The following is a 25,026-nucleotide window of genomic DNA, read 5'->3' as shown; positions in this document are numbered from 1 at the left end:
AACTTTTCATTTTTGGCTCACATGGCGTAAAGGCTTCAAGTTTGTTCAGGGATCAAAATCAGAATTGGCCACAAGGTTGCCTTCTGAAATCTTTTTTTTGTAAGGCATCTTGTTCAGAAATCAAATATGGCTGCCAGAAATCATATTGGAAAATACAGAAACTCATGAGTCATCCTTTGCAAACATTTTCTCCTCAGAAGCTACTGTAACAATGAATCTTATGCTCAACCTGCTTGTTACTACCAGTGATGACACCTGATTTTGTTCAAAATGTTTTCATTTTATTTTCAATATGGCCTTCATGGCATCTATATTGAAAAACATATGGCCATTACTCAGCCATTTTGTTTCAAAATGTAACAATATAATTCTTGTGAATACCATACCTCTGTTACATCATTGCCTTAATCCTGTATTTTGGCGGAAATCACACTATAACTAAAATCTTAAGTCCTCTTCACTGTCAACTACACTTGACTAGTTGTACCCACAATAAGCATAAACTTTCCTCAGTGTCGTTTTCTCTAGCACTTGGTTGTGTTGTCACAGTTTAGACCAGCTAGTTTTCAGTGTTTGCTAGTTACTAATTAAGTGATTCAACTAACTTGTGAAGACGTCTTCGGAAAGTTGTTTAATTGTTTCTCACATAACTTGGGTGGTGTGTTGTGCATCTGGCATGGCGTCATCGGCCTCCCCGGTCAAATGCAAGCAGTGTGGTCTGTTTATGATCTTGGGGGATCCTCATGCTTCTTGCTGGAAGTGCCATGATGGTTAATGGACTGAAGAATCTAGGTGTGATCAATTGTCTTCCCTCTCCAACGTGGTCTTCACCACATTGACTGACTCTGTCAAGAAGTCAATAAGTGCCTCATGTCTATCTCTTCAATCAATACCATAACTTCGACTGAACCGCCGCCTACCCCCGCAACTCTCATGAAACCTAACGAGCCTGAGCTGACCCCCAGTTTTTCCATCAGCATGCTGGAACAGTTGTTTTCGAATTATTTCCAAGACCATATCTGTTATTGGCATATCCCGCATATAACCATATGGGTAGCAAGTCATTATCTGTTACAGATCGTGGGACAGCACGGTCTTCAAGAAAGCGTCCGTTTGCAGCCACCATTACCATTAGAGGCACAGCACTTACTGTCAGCAATCAGATTGGGTTTATTGACAGCAAATCTACCTGTCCAGATACTGTTACCTATTCCACAACAGTACAATCTGCATGTGCAAATATCATATCCTAGTCTTGATCACCATTGGATATTGGACAGCACGGGGACCGCATGGATCACATGGACCATACCGACACCACTCGTCACCATGCCGCCATATTGGTTCTCACCTTGGACTCTACCGATTCCGAGTCAGACATTGTGGAAGATTATCCCCACAATGTGAATTATTCACGGAATTATTAGAGCAACTATATCATGTCATGCCAATTTTGAAACCCAAAACTAAAGAGACCTAATTACCACAGATGCTCGAATCGCGGGTTGCCATGCCCTGGCTCCGTCATCCCATGCTCATCATACACTTCTGTGGCTGAGGTGCTCATGTGAAGTTGTTAACCAGGCCTCAGACTCTTGTCGAAAGCTGAAACTAACTGGTATCAACTGGTTTTCACTTGAGTTCGCCATGCCTTTCCGCCACGGACTCTTATGAAGTAAACTCAGGAGATACACCACTCCCTATCAGAACTGACCAAGTCGGTTTGATCCACTCCCTTCAAAGTATCAGTGATTAAATTGGTTGTAAAAGCCCACAGCTCAGCCTTCCAGTACAAGTGCCCAAGGGAGTCTATGAGAGACACCATCGGAAAAAGAGTAACCACATTGTCCATTGGATACTCCCAGACAGTTGGACTACAGGCACAGGGGAATTAGTCAAAGATTATCCAAACCCAGAAGTCTGGTTGATCGCTGTATTTGATTTCATACCTTCCCCTCCCATCATTTCTGATCCTGTTGACTTAGCTTTGTCTACAGACTCAGATTTTTGTCTACCACCTCTTACCATAATGCCGATGTGGGGTCCAGTGGTAGGACTTTTGTCATACGCTGAAAGTTGGATGCAGATTACGTCCAACCGTTTGATTCTTGACATCGTTACAAAAGGATACAAGCTACACTTCATACATCCTTTTCTCCTTGTATCCTGGCCAGTAGACTTAAAATTCCATCTGGAAGGGACCAAATTAGAGTGAGTGAGTGAGTGAGTATGGTTTTACATCGCTATTAGCAATATTCCAGCAATATCATGGCGGGGGACACAAGAAATGGGCTTCACACTGTGCCCATGTGGGGAATTGAACCCGGGCCTTCAGTGTGACGAGCAAACGCTTTAACCACTAGGCTTCCCCACCGCACCCGACCAAATTAGAAACAGCCGACTTGGCCAATAGGATGTTACTAGAAAAACATGCCATTCGGTATCTACAAGATTCCGATTACAGCAAGGGTTTCTACTCTCCAGTTTTCATAGTCCCAAATCAACAAGTCATTTCTAGTTCCTCCCCCAAATGGGGCCTGATTTCAACTACTATTCAGACGTCTCTGAACTCAGGAAGATAGTTTTTCAAGGCATTGATGATGATCAACACTGTAACAGCCCATCCCACTTGCTCTTTTCGATGGTGGATCTCTCCTTTAGGTAACCTTACTTCTCTCCAAGACAACATGTGCAGACAGAAATTGAGATTACATTCACTCCAAAGCTGGATCAACTCACTGAGATCTCGGACCTTAGTCTCTCTTGTGCAGATGCCACACAACCTGATAGTGGAACGCAAGTGTTCAACTCAGAGAAATCATGTAATGAAGGGTGTTCCACTGGTCTTCCTGACTCTCGAACATCACCTTTTCATTGCACAAATCCGACTCAGGTTGGGGAGCCCACATGGACAGTTTCAAGATCCAGGGCTCATGAGCTAAAGTAGGTGACGACAGGTTAACTTAAATAAAATATTAAACAATGTAGACATAACTTTTGTCTTATTGAATAGTATGTCTGTTAGATGGGTTCTTGTTACCTGAGTGAGTGAGTGAGTGAGTGAGTTTGGTTTTACGCCGCTTTTAGCAATATTCCAGCAATATCACGGCAGGGGACACCAGAAATGGGCTTCACACATTGTACCCATGTCGGGAATCGAACCTGGGTCTTCAGCATGACGAGCGAACGCTTTAACCACAAGGCTACCCGACCGCCCCCTTGTTACCTGAGGCTAGTATCTATCTAAAAGCTGTAACTGAAACTAATCTTTTGTATCTGCATTTTACCTGGATCCTATTACTTGCTGTTCTATAATTATATGAAAATTTGTGTACATGTTACATCATGATAACTTATAAAAGCCCTTGTTGTGGATCTAATTATTACATAAAACCTAAGTATAAATGTTACAGCATGATAACTTCCCTTCAGTCTGGAACATATGGACCCCAAACTTGTAAAATAAAGAAAATATTGCTTAGATGGACAATGTATGATATTAAACTGGTATTATAGTAAATAAAAAATATTATAGAGTCTGTTTGGTATAAGGAAACAGGATGTAAAGTTCTTTCTGCTGTCATCAGGGAATTTGGATGTGGAATCTAGCTGGCTGGTTTTGGCACTCTTTACTGATAGATTTTGTGACTGAGGTGCCCTAGGATGCCTTGATATAGTTCCATATGATGGTTTGAGGTTTCGGATTGTTGGCTGTGTCCATTATCCGTTATTATGAGAAGTTTTACATGAAAACTAAAGAAAAGAGAGTTAGCTTGTTCAAATAATATGTCATACATAAAAATTATCCATACTTCCTTTGTGTGCATGTTATAATTAGAAAATTAAAAATATAGTAACTATGCTGTAAATATACTCTTTAGATCATCATGTATGGGCGGCAAATTACACAATGCTGAAGGTATTGGTAAGCAACATGCATCTATCATGTGCTATCCCAACTCCAATGGATTCATACTGAATCTTTTCCATTCCATTATGTAGTAGTAGACCCAAGGGCTGTGGTATCTTGTGGCTACAGAGGTTTGTGGCAGAGTTTATGGCTGAACATTGGTAGGTTCTTCGTCACTTGTGCCTTAAAGGGGCACTAATCTCTGGCTTCTATTCAACTGTCTAACACTGCCCGCTAGGGCTCACTAGCTGCCGTGAGTCAATTCTGTAAGGACAGCGAAATAAAGTTTGTGGCAATATCTGTTTTCCGAATTTTTGAACACTGATTGGTGATTGCTGAAGATTTCAACAAAGGGCTCATGTTAATTAATTTCTTCAGCCTAAAGAAACAGACAAAAAGAACGGTGGAAGCTCATCGGATGTTGTTATTTGGAAATATCAAACAATGATTCTAAGAATACTACCTCTATCACATCATAGCCATAAATCCTGTATTACTATTACTAGATTACTAAATCTTCAGATTTTCAACAGAAGTCCTCTTCACTGTCAACTACCCACAACTAGTTGTTCCCCTAATGGCACATGTAGCTCTTCAGCTCTTCTGTGCGAAAAGGCAGGAAAAATGTCACTTCTTTCAAAAACATCTCACCACTGGAAGCAGATGAATTATGGAGGTCTGTGGGAGTATTTCCTGATGTAGTATTCTTAGAATTATTAACAATGATAACTATTGTTTGATAATTCCTGCGAATCCTTAACCTCTGTTACATCATTGCCAAAATATACCAGAGGGATAAGGCGGGATCTGCCTCTTGGAACCCCCTATGTAGTTGACAGCAATTGATGTTATGAGTTCTTCTGTATTACCAGATTCAAACCCTTTCAAGTGGTAATTACTCTAGAATCTCTTTTAGAGGACTTGAAATCGGGTGTTATGATTATATCAGTCAATATGCGATACCTTCACTTGAAGTACCTTATTATTTGCTGATAATCATGAAATGATCATCATTTGTCTCAGATTCTGAGAGTGACATCACTTCCGGTTTATCAACTTCAAGTTATGACGTCACTTCTGGTTCTAAATGACATCAATTCCTACTGGTTTTGATGTCATTTTGGACTTCTGACATCACCTCCGGTCTATATTCCTTCCGAGTGTGACGTCACTTCCGGTAGATCTGTTAATCAGCTGTTCTAATACAGGTAGCCCTTGAATTCCTTACATTCCATACTAGAAAATCACACAGCCTATTTTTCTGTCAAGTTTTGCTGTAAGTCTGGCAAATAAAAACTGGTGAAAGTTTTGTGTGACCCCCATTGGCATCCGGGTACGACTTGTTCAATGGACACGGATGACCAGGACACCAGACTTGTTGCCAAAGCTTGGATTTCGTGAGCAGAGCTAGAAAACATAGTAGGAGGAGTATCTAGTGCTTGCCGATAACTTGTTGCTATGGTCATCTTAAGCCATCCAGCAACCAAGTGGGTCTTGCATGTGATGAATAAACGCCTTTGACATTTGGCGATGTGGATCAGTGGTTGTCAGATAGAACTTGAGAGCTCGTAAAGGATAAAGGAGGCAATCAGGATGATCCACTGTAGGTGCCAAGGTGGGAATAGTATAATGTCTGTGACCCAATGGACCAGGAGCCGTGGACTGATTCTTGGCAATAAAGTCTGGTAGACAGCGATCGAGGTCCAGTTGGAAGCGTGAGTGAGACTGGAATAGTCAAGATCGTGGAGTTCAGAAACACTAGCTGCAGTGGCCATGGCTAGTTAAAATACTGCTTTACGGGATTTTTGGAGAAGAGTAACGTTTCCAAGGTTCGTATGGAGCGGCTAGTAGAGCAGACAGGACGACTGATAAATTCCATTTTGGGAAGATCTGGGGAATGAGAATATCCTCTAGGCTGAATGCTCACATGAGTCTGTTAAGCAACGGATGTGTTCCAGTCATTAATCTATCAAGCTGGAAAACGGAATGGAGAGCGGATCTATATCCTTCAATGGTTCCATGTCGGAAGTTTTTATCCTGTCGTAGGTGTAAGAGGAAATTCACAACCACGGGAATGTCCACTGTGACATTAGTTAGACCACATCTGTGTTTGCACTGGACGAATTTGTTGTCATAAAGGTGGGTGGATGACGATCTCCATGATCTTGCGACAGCAGTAGAGGTAGCTTGAGAGAACCCGGAGGCCTGCATTCTCAGCGAGATACTTTCCAGGCAGTGAGATGGAGGCTGGGAAGATTGGAGTAAAATAGGCTCAACCTGGCCTGACGCAGGAGATCTTGTGAAGTGGAAGAGTGAGTGGCTCGCCCATCAGGAGCGATTGTAGTCTGGGATGCCATGTCCTGCTTGGCCAAGTTGGAGCGATGAGAATGGCTGTGCAATCTGTCACTTCCAACTTCTGTATGACCTTGTCTAGGAGAGACCATAGAGGGAACGTGTAGGCAAACATTCCTGTCCAATCTATGGATAGTGCATCTGTTGGAGAGCTCTCGGATCTGGGACCGGGCTGACTTAAACCAGAAGTTGATGGTTGAGACAGGACACGAAGAGGTCCAGATGCTTGGTTTCCCAAACGGATGTTATCCAGGTAAAAACATCTGGGTGAATAGTCTACTCCGTGGGTACGATCCTCCCTCTCCGGGTTAGGCTGTCTGCTTGTATGTTCAGTTTCATTCGGCAGCTGAATGAGTCGGACAAGGCAAATAGCTGAGTAGTTTCCGTTATAAGTGAACTGGACTGGTTCCGCCTTGCTTCTGAATGTGAGGCATCACTGTCGTGTTGTCTGTGGCAATCAGGACGGATGATTTGATGAGGCGATCTTTCCAAGTTTGGGGAGCATAATAGATTTCTTTCATCTCTCTGCAGTTTATGTGTAGAGCTGTTTCCGTCTCGGTCCATAAACCCTGAACTTGGAGGTCGTCAATGTGAGCTCCCAAACCTGAATCTGACACGTCTGTGAACAGGTGGTGTTTGGGAGCTGGTAGGGTGAGAAGAATCCCCGTCATTACATGATCTCATTGAGTCCACCAGATTAGATTTTGGTGCAGGTGGAGAGGTATGAGTACCTGTGTGTCCAGGGTCTGAGATCGTAAGGAGTTGATCCAATTCTGTTGTGGGCTTAATTGTAATCGGCCTCTGTAAGTCATATCTTGTAGAGAGGACAGCGTTCCCATGAGAGACATCCACCATCTGATCGATCTTATAAGTTGGTCTAGGGTTGAGTTCATCAGTGGACGGAGGGCAAAGATATCTCGTACGTAGAAGAAATCTGGCCCTGATGTAGACTATGTCTTGTACCAAACAAATCTCTGACTTGGTCGGATGGATGAGGAACCCGAGATAAGACATGAGTTGGGTGAAGAATGTCACATCCTGACGCAGCTGGGTATGTTCCTGATGGTCATCCGGCGATGAACCAATTGAGATGCGTGCTAATGTCAATGTAGTATTTGTTAACCATAGTTAAATCCTTAACTAAGCTGGCTAAGAGCGTGAGTTGGCTGTGACTCTGGGAACGGCGATGCATGCGTCTGATATAAATTCTTCCTCATAGTCGGGAGGGGAAGCCGATCATCATGACAGAGCTTCTACATGGTTTCATTCATTTGGCCTAGGATCCTGGAGGTGTAACTTGGCCACAGGAAAGTACGGTGGATATGGGATGACGAAGACAGAGCATGGCTTCCAGTGTACTCAGGCATCTCTGGGGGAGGCGACTGTTCATTCCTGGCTGTGTGGACGGCATGTAGTGATATATAGCGTCTATCATATCCACAAAGGACAACGCTGGTCCATACTCCCGCGGAGGTGATGTGGCCTTTTGATGGGGGGCCTCTCTGTCGTCCAACTCTGGTGCCGATGGTTCCATGGGCTCATATACAAGATCTCCTTGCACTTCGTCTTGAGTATGTAGGCATCTAACTTCATGAAGAAGGACTTGGATAGAGGAGAACACATATCACATCTCGACTCTACCCTACATGAAGCCTCTCTACACTACCAACAGAAGTTATGTGGATCTCCAGTAAGCATGAACTGGCCACACTTTTAGCATGTCAGTGGGGAAGTGGAGGATACCATAGTAAAAGATACACACAAAAACAACCCCAGTATACTCATGTATCCAGCCAGATCGTTTTAATATTTCTAAATTAATAAACAGTGTGACTACCTTATACCAGGTGCTAAAACGACAACAATAAAACCAAACAGGTTTTGACTCAAGCACACACAGGAAAGAAGTGACGTTTTTCCTTCCTTTTCGCACAGAAGAGCTAGTTGTCTGTAGTTGATAGTGGAGAGGACTTCTGTTGAAAATCTGAAGATTTGGTAACAGTGTGTCTGCAGCCAAAATACAGGATTTATGGCTATGATGTAATAGAGGTTAAGGATTTGCAGGAATTACCCCTGATAGTTATAGTTTAATAATAATAAAAAAAGTATCCCTGCATTTTTGGATTTTGGATTTGATCAGTTCATGAATTTATTACAGGTTTAATTACCAGTCGTGGTAGCACCACTCAAATTACCTGACAAAGGTTCCCATTTGGCATTTCTTGTGTCTGGGGTAATTATTTAATCTGAATTCAGGTTGGAAGTGGGGTGAAATGTATGTCATGTTATATGCACGTGGCAGCACAGCAAGAAATTAACGCAAGCGTGAATTAAATGCAAAAAATGCTGGTGGTCTTTGCTCACATTAATTAACTTTGCATTTATGTCTCCAAAATGACTATCAACAATAAGACAACTTCAATGCACACTTTGGATAGCAGAAATGCCAACTTGAATATAAACACAAACACGGTTTATTCAGCAGCAGTTGTAACAAGCATATACCAATGTCATTCAAAGAATATGATTTACACAATGGGCATCCTGTAAGTTATCACTGCTCAGCTCACAAGTTCTACCCACGCGTGTCAAGTTGACACCTTCTCCGTATACCAATCAGTGAACTGTTGTTGGTTCAATTATTTTATTGCCTTTGAACTTCCTTAATGCCAGTCTACAGAGTAAACAAACTTTGTTATGTTTTTAGGAAAACACTATTTATTGTTTTTACGGAAGTGCTCTACTTATTGCTAATATATGTGGTGCTATTTGCTGTTTGATTGGATTAAGGTAAGGATATGTATCATTCCACAAGGGATGGGGTGGGGGAGTTACATTGATATTGAGTCACATTCTTGCCTAGGGGTCAGCAGTCATATTAATTTGGAGACAAATTAATTTCCAGACTGCAGATGTATGGGATATTGTTCCTTTTTGTGGATATTCACTGATACATTCTCGAAGAAGGTAGCTCCCTAAATTTATACATACAACTTTGGTAGGTTGTAATTATGATATTTCCATTTCGTTTTCAATCATTTGCTGTTGCATTGAGTAGAATCATTCTTGTTCCTCTACGTTTTCATTGGGAAGTTCTTTGATGTATCATGATATAACATTTATACTAAGTTTTCCTATAATTATAGTTTAGCAAGTAATACTTATCATCAGGTAAAATGCATATATAAAATATCAGTAGTTTCAGTTATAGCTTTTTAGATAGATGCTAACCTAAGGTATCAAGATCCCATCTCCCAGACAAAAGATATGTCTACATAGTCTTATATATTGCCTTTTACTATTTTATTTAAGTAAATCTGTCATCACCTATATTAGAATAACATTCAGCAATTACTTCAATTGAGACTCATTAAGGATTAGCCCCGATACAAGCTCGTCAATAGTGACACCCTAATCTCTTTCAAAGCACCCAGTAAATATGTCAACAAGATTAGTGCCAGTCCAACATGATTAACAGGATTAAGTATTCCCCTCTGTCTAGCCATTCATTTTACTAATGAACGAGAACAATATCTCCAAACATATTACTATACTTATCCAAACTATTATAAGCTCCAACAGTTAATGACTTGCCCACTAACCAAACCAAAAATTCTCCAGCCATCAAAAAAAATCGACAGAGTAATCACTAAACTCCAAACAGGACACACCAACCTAAATAACCACCTAAATTTTTTTAAAAAAACACACTACAGGTAACTGCCCACACTGCAAACAACCAGAAACCCCAGAACACACACTCATCCACTGCACACACTACCTTACACATCGAACCGCATTACAAACCACCCTCAATCTAAACAAGGCTCTAACTCTAGAAGCAATACTAAACCCGCAAAAATAAACTAGAAAACTTCAAGGCCTTAGGCGTATTCTTAATAAAAACGGAACTAATAAAATGCATCTAAAAACACAATAACCTACCAAATCAAAATCACATAAACAAACAAACATCCACCATACCCAGCTCCCTTAATTCTCCTCCCTAACCCCATCGGCATCTATTCCAAATCTCAAAATTCCCAAATTCTATATAAGCAACCCCTAAACCCCCCTCTTGGGTTGCACAGACCACTTTCGCCCCTTTCAGAAACGTATTAGATGGCCTTGCCGGGCCCGTGTACGAAATACGCATCAGTCGGAAAACGCACGTTAAATCTCCAAAGTAAGTAAGTAAGTAAGTATGACTTGCCCAAAGATTTCAACTGTAAGAAAATTGAGTAAATTTATCCGTTGTATATTTAATGCTGTAAACATATATCAACAGCCTCTGTAACATATTTGCTACTTATTGTAACTGTACACCATGTACCGCTGTGAGCGGTCTTATTGGAATAAAATATGATAATGATGATTAACCATAAGGCACAGCCCATCGTGTATCAACCAATCATATTCCTTTTTATTGTTCTAATTTTTGTTAAATACATACAGAAACAAAATGTTAAGCAGAAGGGCTTTGTTACTGTAACGAAGCAGATCTCTTTCCCACAGCTCAGAGGGTTGTACCGAATCTCTGTGGCCCCCCCAGCTATTTTCTAAGATATTGTAAATTGCTCATTGTTAATTGTTCTTGTAAATAAAACTGTGATTAGTCTCCTGAGACTCCGGCTCTTTGCTGACTAATTCCCCCAAGAAAACCAGCACACCATTTGGACGGTTTTGTTCAACCGAACAGAACCATAAACATTCCATAATAGATGCAAGACAGACATTGTTTTCACAAGCCTTTTCATTTGTAGGAGTGTATATGTTACAGTCGGTATGTAAAATGGTATTCACTCAGGCAATTTATAAAATGCCCAAATATTTCAGTAATTTACAAATTGACTGAAACATCTTAACAGATTGAGTGACAATTATTAAGAGGTTCAAAAGGACTTCTCAGAAGATGACAAACCTGTTGACTTTTGAGGTACATGTTTAAAATGACCCTGCAATGTCAAGCAACAGCCTTCACGTAGACAGCCTTCCATTGTTCATCACATATACATTCATTTGTCGCATTTATTAGGGCTCCAAGCCGAAAGGCTGGAAGCCCTATTGTAATCGGCTGATTTATTATTTATTATTATTCCGCCAATTTTTTTGTACCAGAGCTAGCAAAGTAACCAGTAGCTCGATTGCATTCAAATTGTCTATGTGTATGTAGACAGTGGAGTTCTAGATACCACAAGGCTGTAGGCCCAACGACAAAGGGCAGATAACCTAAAAACAAATAATTTTTTAAGGTATATTTTGCCCTGTTGCTCCGCAACCGCAAGTCTGATTACGTTCAAACATTGCATGTGTCTTCTTCTTCAGGTGCTTGACATTTTATGTTCAGTCGTCACTGGTCATTAGTCACTTGGTTTGGCAGTGATATTGGATTTAAGGTTTTTACAGGGTTTTTGGGGTACCTGTCTTCAAATGTATATTCCTCTGAATCCATTGCATAAAATGCTTCCAAACACAACAAACTCTAAAAGCCGTTGTTTATATCAGTTTTAGTTGCTGCTATATTGGATTTTGATCTTGATTTTTTTTTTCACCGAAATTTTACTTGAAAGATCATATCTTGTAAGGTTCTCCACATAAACTATTGCAAGTTTACATGAAGTTAGTGTGCCATATGCATCTCATGTTTTGTTCTTGGTTGCATGCTAAAAGTAACACCGCTTGGTGGTAATATTTGATTAATATTTGGGACACCCCTGGAACACGCCAATTTCATAGCAGCGATGTCCGGTGACTATAATTTGACGGAGTTGGTACAAGCCAACACTTTGAGGATTCGAACATGTTCAAGGTCAGAAGTGGGTTAAGAACAGACTTGGACACCCCGGCACATGACAATTTCGTAGCGGCGATACCCTGTAAGTGGTGCCTACATTTGATGGATTTGGTACAAGGAAACCCTTTGAGGATTAGAACACTGACGGTTGTGCGCAGTGTTACTTGGAGCCTGCCATTGCTGCTTGCAGCTTTAATTATTATTATTAATATCATTATTTATTATGCCGATTTTTGTACCAGAGCTAGCAAAATAACCACTGGCTCAATTTTGTTCAAATTTTGTATGTGTATGAAGACTGTTGAGTACTAGATTCTGCCCAAATACCAAGGCCGTAGGCCCAATGGCCAAGGGCAGATAACTGAAAAACAAGTAATTTTCTAAGCTATATTTTGCCATATTACTTGGAACTGCTTTTCCCGATTACTTTCAAACTTTCCGTGTGTCTGCTGCTTTGGGTGCTTGACATTATTTGTTCTTTGACTTTGGTCATTGGTCACGTTGTTTGGCAGTCATATTGGATTCAAGGTTTTCACAGGGTTTTTTGGGTACCAGTCTTAAAATCCCTACTCCTGAAACCCCTGCATGAAATGCATTCAAATATCTGCATACACAATGCAGCAAATTGTCTTAAGCGCTTTTGGATATCTTTTTTAGTTGCGGCCATATTGGATTCAAGGTATTAACAGGGTTTTTTTGGTACCTGTCTTCAAATCCTATCTCCTCTGAATCCACTGCATGAAATGCATTTAAACTTTCTGAGAATTGTCTCCATATACAACACAACACATTGTGTGAACCAATTTCAGATATCTTTTTTAGTTGCCCCTATATTGGATTTTGATTTTGATGATTTTTTTCACCGAAATACTCAATAAATGGCTCAGAAAACCAAGGATTATAACCCTTTCACTGTCAAGTGTCTTCTGCATTATGAATACTAGCCTTGAAGATGAGCGTTAGAACTGGTCTTCAGCAACCCATGCTTGTCTTAAAGGGGCACTGATCTAAAGCAATTCCTGTTAATTAAATGTTAATTAATTTCTTCAGCCTAAACAAACAGACAAAAAGAACGGCGGAGCTCATCGGATGCTGTCATTTGGAAATACCCCAGATGGTTATAGTTTAATAATAGAAAAAGTATCCATGCAGTGAAAGCATTTTCGGATTTCGGATTGCGTTGATAATATGATTACTACTCCCTTGTTGTCATCCACGTTTTCTGGTATAACCCTACACTTGTGTATTTGTCGACATTCACTTGGTGCTCAGTTAATGAATTTATTACAGGTACAATTAGTGGTAGCACCACTTAGATTACCTGACAAAGGTTCCCATTTGGCATTAATTGTGTCTGGGGTAATTATTATCTGAGGATTCGAACATGGTCAAGGTCGAAAATTGGTTAAACCACCATGGGACACCCAGGCACATGTCAAGGTTGCAGTGGTGATGTCCCACAAGCAGTTCATTACATTTTGATGGCGTTGGTACAAGCAAACCCTATGAGGATTCGAGGCATGGAGATGGGTTAAGAACAGCCTTGGACACCCACATGTAAATGTCATTGAGGCATTGTCCGCAACCGGTGCCTACATTTGACGGCGTTGGTACAAGTAAATCATTTGAAGATTTGAACAAGGTCAAGGTCAAATATGGGTTAAGAACACACTGGGACACATGCGGTGATGTCTCGCAAGCAGTTCCTTACATTTGACGACGTTGGTACAAGCAAACCATATGCGGGTTTGAACATGGACGACGTCTGAAATGGGTTTAGAGCGTTTTGGGACACGTCAGTTTTGTAGCGGCGATGTCTTGTTTCCTTACGTTTGACGGCATTGGTACAAACAAACCATTTAGGGATTCACATATGGACGAGGTCGGACACAGGTTTAGCACTTTATCTAAGCACTGCGACAGAAACCCGGGGTCCTGACGAACTCAGAACGCTAATCTGTTTGAATGAAGCTCAATTGACAAAGAAGTTATAGCCTGTTAAAGAGTCACCAAGCCGAAAGGCTGTTGAGCCCTATGTAACCATTCGATATAATATTATTATTATCCCGCTGATTTTTGTACCAAAGCAGTTTCCTGAGCTTAACCAATCAATGAAAGCATGACTGCCAAAGCTTGCTTTTCTTTAGCAAGATCTGTGACGGGTTGCCACATGGCCAGTTCATTTTTCCTGTCCTCCTATGATACCATATCTTCAAACCTTGGGAGAAGTTTATTGTAGCATGCCATCCTCGCTCTGCTACCAATGTTAATCCCTGATAGCATATATTCCAAACTGTAAGCTTGTTATAGCAATAAACAATGTCCACTGACCTATCTATTTCTTATACTTTTTCCCGCCATTTCTACTTTCTATACATCACTGGAAATACCTGTGCATCCTGTTTAAACCCAAACTATCAATCAGACTGAACCAGGATATCAATGAAAATAGTTAATAGGTGGCATCATGAGACTAGAACATATAAGTCTCCAACAAGTCATGGAATTCAGAGACCTACGAACCATTTTAATGGCAATCAAGATGTTTCAAGCTCTTCTCAAAAAACATTGCATGTACATCTTTAGAATACAGTACCACAACTTCTTGTGAGGACTATCTCTGCTGTAGGTCACAGGTCTCAAAGACAAGCAATCAGTTTTTGTGAAAATCCGTCGGACGCAAACCCGTGACATTCAGATTGTTAGCCCTACAGCTAACCGACTGAGTTATGTCCACACTGTGAAACTTAGTGCAAATTTACCTAGTCATGCCTATGACATTACGGAACTGAACAAAAAGGGTCGAATTGGTGATGGACACTTACGATGGTTACGGGTAGGCATGGTGTCTTGTGACTTTAGTCTACGAGCGCTTACGAGTGATCCCGATACCATTTGGCACACTCTTCCCATTCTATATTCTAGATAACGAGTGGTGAGGAATGAGCCAGTATGTCACAAACTGAAAATGGCTCTTGCCTTCAGACGTCAAAGTCATGGATACACATGAATGACATGGTATTTTTATAATCTATCGGATGATATTTGTGACAGAAAAGTGTGGTAGGGAACACTGTAAGGATAATGTGGATAATTGTAAGGAACAAGGAAGGCAAAGGCATGGCTAGTGACGCCCCCAAGGGTGAGTTCAATTTTGAATCAGTATTGAATAAATGTAGCAGGTGAAAGTGGCTTATCTGAATGTCCCAGGACAGTTTACAGTAGCCAAAATAATCAGCACTAAACCTTTTCATTCTTTTTTCTCAACGTTTTTGTGTGAAGAATTATAGGAGCTGCCATAGAATCTATAATAGCCACTAAACAGGTACCTAACCTTAATAATCATAAAGCTACGGTTGATAGATCGTAAAGGGGATCCAATGGCTAAGGATAGAGTTCGGGTATTCTAATAGCCACTAAACAGGTACCTAACCCTAATGATCGTAAAGGGGTGATTGATCATAAAGCGGATCCAAGGGCTAAGGATAGAGTTCGGGGTAACCAACCCTAACACCAGCGATTAGATGTGTTCAGTGCCAATAAAATATAATATACCTAATAAACTGCCTTCCTGGGGATATTAATGTGAAAATTAATGAATCGAAAAAATAATATATGTCTATTAGGTCCCATTTATGATCATTTTAGCCACTTGAAAAAAAACCCAAAAAAACGAAATAAAAATATATTGAAAATAAAAGCTCTTTCATAAACTAGCAATTCTTACAAATTACGTCATAGGGTATTGTTACGTGTTTGAAAAGTCTGTGGTCATGTATTCTAAAGGTAGGCCTCGTCATTGCATACACACTTAACACAGAAAGATTGCAATTTGGGTGGAGTTTGAGGAAATCGGAGCCTCCATTCAATGTGCACATTTGGCAGGGTGCAAGAATACGGACGCAGACTATTGGTCAGATAACCTGACAAACCCAATTTGATGTTGCATCCCCACACAGTGGACTGTTTCGCCACTTGCCAGAACACCCAGCTAAAGCATTACAACAGCAGATATTGGAACCCACTCAGACAGAGACAAAACTACTGCTTGGAGAAGAACTTTGTAAATGCCCCATTTTGCCTGATTCAGCCAATTCTGAAGATGGTCATACAACACAGAACAACAGCTACAATAATAGCACCAGCATGGCCAGCATAAAGCTGGTTTTGAACTCTGCAGATTCTATCAGTGTGTCGTCTAATACGATTGCCCAACAACAGACATGTGTCAAGCAATGGAGGTCTTACTGGAGTCATGCTGAAACCGAAAATAAATATATTAGACGAGTGTGAGTGGTCAAGCCATGCTATCAATCAGCTTATGTTGTCTTGGGCCCAAGGTACACATATGTCATGTAACAATACTGTTCAGATATTATTGACGTCTTCCAGAGAATACGAAATTGATTTCCATCTTTTTCATCATGTGACGTTGCTAATGTTCCGTGCAAGTTGTCAGACTCGACCAACCATCCCTCATCAATACTGAGGACTACTTCAGTCGCAGTGGGGCACCTGTTTGCTGCTTGTGATATGGAGAACACAATGCAGTTCAAATCTATTTAAAGAACTGTTCAAGTGCTCATAAAATCAGGAACCAACATACCAATAAAACTATCCACAGTGATGCCAGTTGAAGCATTTCACTTTTTTAAAATATAAAATTGCATGTTAACAAGGACCTAGATATCAAAGATTTGAGACTAAAAGCAATTACGTTGTTTTTGCTAACCTTAATTCCGAGACCCTTGCTCTGAAGTGTAAACTATTTTAAAGTGTCTTAGGCAGTATAGAGCTTGCGTGATTCAGTGTAGGCTGGATTTGGGTGATGGTAAAACATTGAAGGTTGTATTATTTGGCAGCGATAGGTCTGGTTTTCAGAAGACCCTCCCTGCCATGATATTCCTAAATTGGACCCTGAGAACACCCTCATGGACTATGTTGAGCAAACATATCAGCAAAGAGCATGGGCAGGACCTGTTTTTCTCTGGCTTAGAGAACCCTGACCAAGCTATCAAAGCCAGCACTGCCAGGATGATTTTCGAACAAGCAAGTAATTTTGCAGGCCTAGAAGGTCAGGGTTATACAGCCAAATCCTTCCCACTGACACTACATCTACAGCTACATCTTATGCTTCACAAAGTGAAGTAGTGCACAGTGCAAGGTAAATACTCTGAGGTGTTCTATGCACATTATGTGCATTCTCGAACACCCAGTACATTCACAAAGGACATCCTATCCTGATGCATGGGCGGATACAGCTTTTTTTTAAAGGGGGGGGTGCACAATTAAGATCTATTTATTGTCTTTGGTGGTAATTTATACAGAAATAAAGATTTTTTTCGAAATAAAAAGGGGGGTGGGTGGGCACCCCCCCTCTGTATCCGCCCATGCTGATGCATGATTAATTATCAATGCATAGGTTTTGTTTGTTTGCTGTTTAACGCCACACTCAGCAATATTCCAGCTCTATGACAGTGATCTGTAAATAATCAAGTCTGGACCAGACAATCCAGTGATTTTCATCATGAGCATCGATCTACACAATTGGGGTTGATGACATGCATCAACCAAGTCAGCGAGCCTGACCACTTAATCTTGTAAGTCGACGCTTACGATTGCATAATCACCTTTTAGGGAAAGCATGGGTTGCTGAAGACCTATTCTACCCTGGATCTTCATGGGTCATCGATGCATAGGTATTCACTATTTGCCAAGTTGTTTGTTTTAAGAAATAAAAGTTCACAGTGACATATGTTTGTTGAAACAATAGTCACATGAACTTAATTATGGCTAATTCTTCAGCAACATGCGGATGTTTTTAACTGTTCTTACTCTGTTCACTATTAATGTGTTAAGGCTACCTTGAGTTACAAGATAACTCAACTTCTAAGTAATGCCTATCAAACAATTTACCTTGAGTTACATGTTAGTGGTGAATAGGCTAGTTATTGGCTGATATAAGAGGCGTAGTGAAGACATGAAAATATGTCAAGTTGTTTGTTTTAGTTACTAAAAGTTCACAGTGACATATGTTCGTTGAAATTACATTTGAAAGACTCTACAGTGTCCCCTTACAGAAGAGTGACTTATATGAGACCATTGCCCCACACAGCAATGTAGATGGTACTGATAAGTTTCACAAGATTTGTGTCCATTAAATTTCAGTTTAAATATCAGTGTGAAATATTCAATGATTTCCATTCAGCACGTTCATGTTTAGCACATTCATAATAATAAATGTTAGCTCATAGTAGCTTGTGTATTTTGTTGATTTGCTGGTGATTATGACTCCTGAAAACCTGAACATAGTGACAGAAGAATTAGAACATTTAAAGAGAGCTAGCTACATTTTAGTTGAAGTTTTATTAGGATTTTGCTATGTCAAAGGAATGCTGGAGGTTTATATCCCCTCTCTTCCCACTCATTGATGTGTGTTCACAATGGCATACTAGATGTCACAATGTTGTGTTCATGACTGACAGAAGATAATCTCAAGTAAACCTCCAGCATTCCTGTGACGTTACAGAATCCTAATCAAACTTCAAGTCACATTTAGTTTTCTAACTCTATAATTATACAGGTACATAACACTGTAGGTGACATCAGGGTTTCAGGGTATATTTAGAATCATCTTCCCAAGGCAAGGGTATTAACTGACTAAGTAGTATAGGTAATATGGATTCTGGCTCACTTCAACTGGAGCCAGATTTATATACCTATACTGCTACTACAGATGGAATTTTTTATGCAAAAATGATGATGCGATTCAACAATCGTCATAAGATTATACTAAATTGTAATGAAAATATTCTCTATTATTTTTATTCATACGTATACCATTATTTAAAAAAAAGTGATATTCAACATTTTTACTAAGTTCTTCGTTCATTTTACTAGGAGACCAGACTATATACTCTTCTTGGTAATTGGAAAGAAACAATTGATGACCGTATTTGGTTGGTTTGATATCACTATATACCGTATTTTCTTGAGTATAGTGCGCACTTTTTTTCGAAAAAACACAGCTGTGTAGAAGGGGGTGCGCATTATACACGAATTATGAGTTTGGATGTTTTTTTCCCCCATGGAAAGACATTACCGTGAGCACGAAACACCGGGAATACCATGTCAACAAATCCATACTGAAGTACGCAAAATAATTATGTAATTACACTGTCTAGCTATAAAAAGGGTTCTTTGTATATCTGGACTTATGTTTGTAACTTATTTCATTGATTTTATTCAAAATTCCTTTTAATATTGTTTTTATTAATTTCGGCGAAATCGTGTGTGAAGCGATCGGAAGATCGCACAACTCACCGTTATTAACAGCAACCACGGTCAGAATACCGCTATTGACGCCTTGAAACAAACTTTAGTTGACAGAGAATGGATACATATATCATAAATGACATACTTTGACTCGTTAAAAGTCATATTTGTTTTTGTTTGACGATTCTATGTCAACATGAAATTCTCGCGATCACGTGATCACGTGCGCGTGAGCCTTGACGGTGACAGGTCAGACATGTTCCATGTAAAAAATAATACCCGGGAATAGCGATCAGCTGCTTCGCTTAGGGTTATTATTATTTTAAATATGTTTAGTAAAGGCTGCATATAATTAAGAAAATAATGGAATATATTATTCCTGATAAATAAAATAGTTTCAGATACAATTGTTGCCGATCCTTGCATTAAAAATCTTATAAAGTTATATCATTGGGTGTCGATTCCAAGAAAACGTGTGTACAGCTGATTGCTGTTTCTAGCTTAGTTTACGAGAAAATACGCAAGGTAATCTTAATCCCTAAATATAAAACAATGCCTAGCAGAACAATAAATACTATTTAAACGGTAAATAAACATGTCTGGTGATTTTTTATCTCAAATTTCGAATTTGTACTGACAAAGTTTCTCAGCACCCGTTCGTTTGCCGGACTTCGCTGAAAGGGTACGGTGTAAAAAATTTCTGCGCATAATATTCAAATTTCTTTTTTTCCATAATATTGAACCCGCTAGAGGGGGGTGCGCATTATACATGGGTGAGCACTATACTCAAGAAAATACGGTAATATATACCTTGTGGTAATTCTCTCCATTTGATAATTTTGTCCCTGAGCATAAAGTCCATTATTATATATTTATGTAAGCATTCTTCTAAATGTTGGTTTTGACACGGATTAATTGTTGTCTCCCCTGTTCTATGAACTTTTTTTCCTCGTCTTCCTACTAATACCACTGGTCTTTGATCGAATCTCCTGCTTCATTGCGTTGTATTTGGTGAGTTCTGACAACACTAAACGAAACTCCTCTTCGGATATCTTACAATCAGCCATTGCTGTTGAAATATGATCCTCAATGCTGTTCAACTTTGCTTCGGCGAGTATCCGAATATTATAGTGTTTTAATGCTTTCTTTTGCAACCTACGAGAAATGAATTTTATCGCTATTCCTGCCAGTCCTGAGACTCTGGCGGCTATTTGCATGCCAAGTACGATAGGCGCGGCGATTATAGTTGATAAGAAACCAAAGCCGGCTACGCCAAGTCCCATGCTAGCTGTTACAAGCGCGGTGTCAACTCCGTCAAGAGCATTCACGGCTCTGCAATACTTTTTATACAATCCAAGTCTCAACTCCCTCTCCTTCTCTATTTGATGTTTTATGTTGCTTATTTGATGTAATTGAAATCCATCAACTTCATCAAGCGCTGGATAGAAAATGCGTATTACCGTATTTTCTAGAGTAAAATGCACACTTTTTTTCGAAAAAACACAGCTGTGTAGAAGGGGGTGCGCATTATACACGAATTATGAGTTTGGATGTTTTTTCCCCCATGGAAAGACATTACCATTGAGCACAAAACACCGGAAATACCATGTCAACAAATCCATACTGAAGTACGCAAAATACTTATGTAATTACACTGTCTTGCTATAAAAAGTGTTCTTTTTATATCTGGAATTATGTTTGTAACTTATTTCATTGATTTTATTCAAAATTCCTTATAATATTGTTTTTATTAATTTCGGCGAAATCGTGTGTGAAGCGATCGGAAGATCGCACAACTCACCGTTATTAACAGCAACCACGGTCAGAATACCGCTATTGACGCCTTGAAACAAACTTTAGTTGACAGAGAATGGATACATATATCATAAATGACATACTTTGCCTCGTTAAAAGTCATATTTGTTTTTGTTTGACGATTCTATGTCAACATGAAATTCTCGCGATCACGTGATCACGTGCGCGTGAGCCTTGACGGTGACTGGTCAGACATGTTCCATGTAAAAAATAATACCCGGGAATAGCGATCAGCTGCTTCGCTTAGGGTTATTATTATTTTAAATATGTTTAGTAAAGGTTGCATATAATTAAGAAAATAATGGAATATATTATTCCTGATAAATAAAATAGTTTCAGATACAATTGTTGCCGATCCTTGCATTAAAAATCTTATAAAGTTATATCATTGGGTGTGTCTTGACCGAATCACCGGTCGATTCCAAGAAAATGTGTGTACAGCTGATTGCTGTTTCCAGCTTAGTTTACGAGAAAATACGCAAGGTAATCTTAATCCCTAAATATAAAACAATGCCTAGCAGAACAATAAATACTATTTAAACGGTAAATAAACATGTCTGGTGATTTTTTATCTCAAATTTCGAATTTGTACTGACAAAGTTTCTCAGCACCCGTTCGTTTGCCGGACTTCGCTGAAAGGGTGTAAAAAATTTCTGCGCATAATATTCAAATTTCTTTTTTTCCAAAATATTGAACCCGCTAGAGGGGGTGCGCATTATACATGGGTGCGTACTATACTCAAGAAAATACGGTATTATTATAACATATAATAGTCTTTAATTGGTCTTGCTTAAATTTTTTGAGAATATACATCAACCTTATCAAATGTATATTATACGGCATTAATAACTTAGTAAGAGAAATGGTGTCACTTTTAATAATTTCGACCCCCTCAAGGGTTGCAACGGGTGATGCTCCAATATGAATAATACTGCAACGTTGACGTTGGTGTTTCTTTAGCCATTTAATCAATAGACCTGGTAATATTTCGAAGGCATCTTCCGGTACATCTCCGAAACAAGACTTCAATAATAAGCGTAGAAAGATTAGGTATTGCACTCAAGTTCTGTTTAATATTATTGAATTCAGTAACCAAATTAAACTAACATTTTTTTATGCTGGACGACCTAACATATGACCTTGGTTTTTTGGCAGTGGAGAGACTAACACACTTTTTCGTTTTGATGGGATATAAGCCCCGACTACGACCCCACTATTTATTATCTTAGTTAAATTATGTGCCTTACCCATCATCACATACAGTGGGGTAATGACGATATTCAGTAGCCACTCCATGTTTGCTTCGATCATAGTCCATTTATTATCATCGTTGAGAGTAAGATTATACGAAGTGTTTTTAAGGAGTCTACTAACGTCAACATCGCTTAAATCTCCTAGATTACCTGTGAATGTAACTTCTTTCCGCTTGTATACATTATCTTGTAAGTGTAAAGTGTATAACTTGCCATCGGTGCCGGGTCTACCGAATCCTTCTGTGTCTCCGAGATCGGAAAGCGCAATTGTATTACATTGTCTGAGCGTTCCAGGGCCTGATGAATCAACCATTATTTATAATATGGAGTGTTACACTCAAGTATCCTATATGTACAGGTTGATGTTTTACATCTAATACAGAAATTTTTAGGTCTGAAATAATACCACGCTTTAGTTTTTTTATATTGTAATGATGAGAAAGATTCCGTTCTACCACTATTGTATTTTTCATCTTTGACTGGAACAGCTCTGAGTAAAGTTGAAGGACTTTCTAGTTGAATATTATCCGTCGTGCTTATCTGATCAAGATGGATGCACAACTCTTTATAGGGAACTAAATCGGGTAATTTATCTCCCTTATCTGATGTCATGATTACTGTTATTTCTCCTCTCCATCCAAGTGTAATTCCTAAGTTCATGAAAAGCTTTACATCCTTATCTCCAGCTTTTAAATTCAGTATCCCATTCGACTCATTTTGTGTGAGATTAATTCCATTAGGCTTAAAAATTTCATCATTGAGTGAGCATACACTGTAATACCCATCAGGTATAATAATGTATTTGTCAATAACATCGTTTTCACCTAATATATATGTCTCATTATTACCTCTCGCAGCACTTATATTGGTCCACCGCGGGTTATACGTTACATCGCATAGGGCGACTTCGAGTTGACCAGCTGAGTTATCGATAGTATGAAGCAGTTCAATAGACTGACCATTTATTATTCCCGGGAGTGTGACAGACATATTAAATATACAATGATACATAACTTAAATATGAAATCAACTTATATTACTAATCAGTCGATTTTAATAAGTGCCTCTGGTGCTAAGTTTTTTGTTGAATTCCCTGATATCTTTGAAAAATACATGGTCACGGCAACTAGCGATAAAATGGTGCACGACTGGTTCCACAATCCAATGCAATTTTGGCAGAATCAGTTAAACTTTGCCATATGGTGTGCAACAACAGGATGTGGTGTATCTCTTTATGCCCCAGGATTTGAACTAAATAAGTCTGTTTTATCATTTCATGTGTACTATCAGATTAGACGTATACTTAAAGAAATTAGTGCCCAATTACCGCAGGATTGAGCATGGAATTCCTCAAATAATCCGTACAGTAGGTTTGCGTATGAACGTATTTGTCAGGAATTTAATATTGCACCGAGTAAAGATTGGCGTAAAAACAGTAAAAGAAGAAAGCGATGATTTACTTAAAAAAAACTAATCAACCATTCAATCCTTTTAAGTTGTTACAGAAAAACAATCTTTTTATAAGAGATTACATAATCTTAATCATGGCTGGGAATTTTCGAGTAACGATTAGAGAGGAGATCTTATCAGTTTTAAGTGTGGTCTACCTTATATTGTTACAAAATTTGTGCAACTGAACGATACCGCAAACGCTTGGAATGAATTTCTATATGATAAAACAGAAATTAATTTTACTTACCCAGGAGTTGTAAGAGTTAATGAATCAATAAGAACTTATGTATGGGCAATTCTCGGTGCACAATCGCAAACACGAACGTCCATTATTGGTTCTGGGACGGCGCTCGATGCACAAAAACAGTTTGTTGCAAACGTGGTGAATGCTATTAATTCACCAGTTGACATACCATCTTCTATAAAACGTTATCAAGATGTATTACAGTACCCTCAATCCAAAGTAGACTATATTTATGCGCCGGGACTATACATGTCTTCGAGTCATATGGAACTTAAGATCGGTCAAGTGATAGGCTATAATAATAAAATTGTTATTGCTACCGATCAATTGGCACAAGAATAGGGAGCTGGCTCGGTTGTTGCTTACGAATGGTTAATGTTTTATGAGCTTGGTTGCAGGGGCAAGCCGGCCTAGACAACCGTAGGTTGCAGGGGCAAGCCGGCCTGGACAAGCGTGGGGAAGCAGCTGATTGTAGGGGCAAGCCGGCCTGACAAGAGCTGTGTGAGCAGGGGCAGTAGCCGGCCTGCGAAGAGGGATTTGAAAATATGTTTGAATTTGAATATGAATTGGGGGGAATTTGAAATAAAAAGCCCACTGTTTTAATGGAATAGTAGGAATTAAGTTATGGATGGAAGCAACAACCGGCACGACTCCAAGGAGGTAGAATGGGGCGGCTGGAGGGCCGAGAAGAATGCGACAACATGGCGGATGAAAAAGCGAATAAACATTGGAGGCGCATGCGCGGCCTGCGGAAGTTTAGAAAGTATGTGATGCACCCTTAACACCTATGAAATTTGGCACCCGAAATCGAACAATTAAAATGTACGTAACGCAGATGCTAAGAATAAACAATTACGATATGCATAGGTGAAACATGTAAGTATGTTTTTAGGAGAAACCTATAATTGTGAGGGTACATCATGTAGCTGAG

The 25,026-nt window shown here is 39.5% G+C and overlaps 1 protein-coding gene across 1 annotated transcript in view; it reads left to right on the top strand.

The window, feature by feature from the left end:
• The window catches only part of LOC124115933, a 452,084-nt gene that overhangs the window by 337,325 nt on the left and 89,733 nt on the right, over positions 1–25,026 (top strand). The gene's annotated exons all lie outside the window — the stretch shown is intronic.

This window comes from Haliotis rufescens, unplaced genomic scaffold (assembly GCF_023055435.1).
Source record: "Haliotis rufescens isolate VD_foot unplaced genomic scaffold, xgHalRufe1.0.p SCAF_5, whole genome shotgun sequence".
Taxonomy (NCBI): domain Eukaryota; kingdom Metazoa; phylum Mollusca; class Gastropoda; order Lepetellida; family Haliotidae; genus Haliotis; species Haliotis rufescens.
The sequence above is the reverse complement of the archived record's forward strand: the minus strand, read 5'-3'. Positions and strand labels throughout refer to the sequence as shown.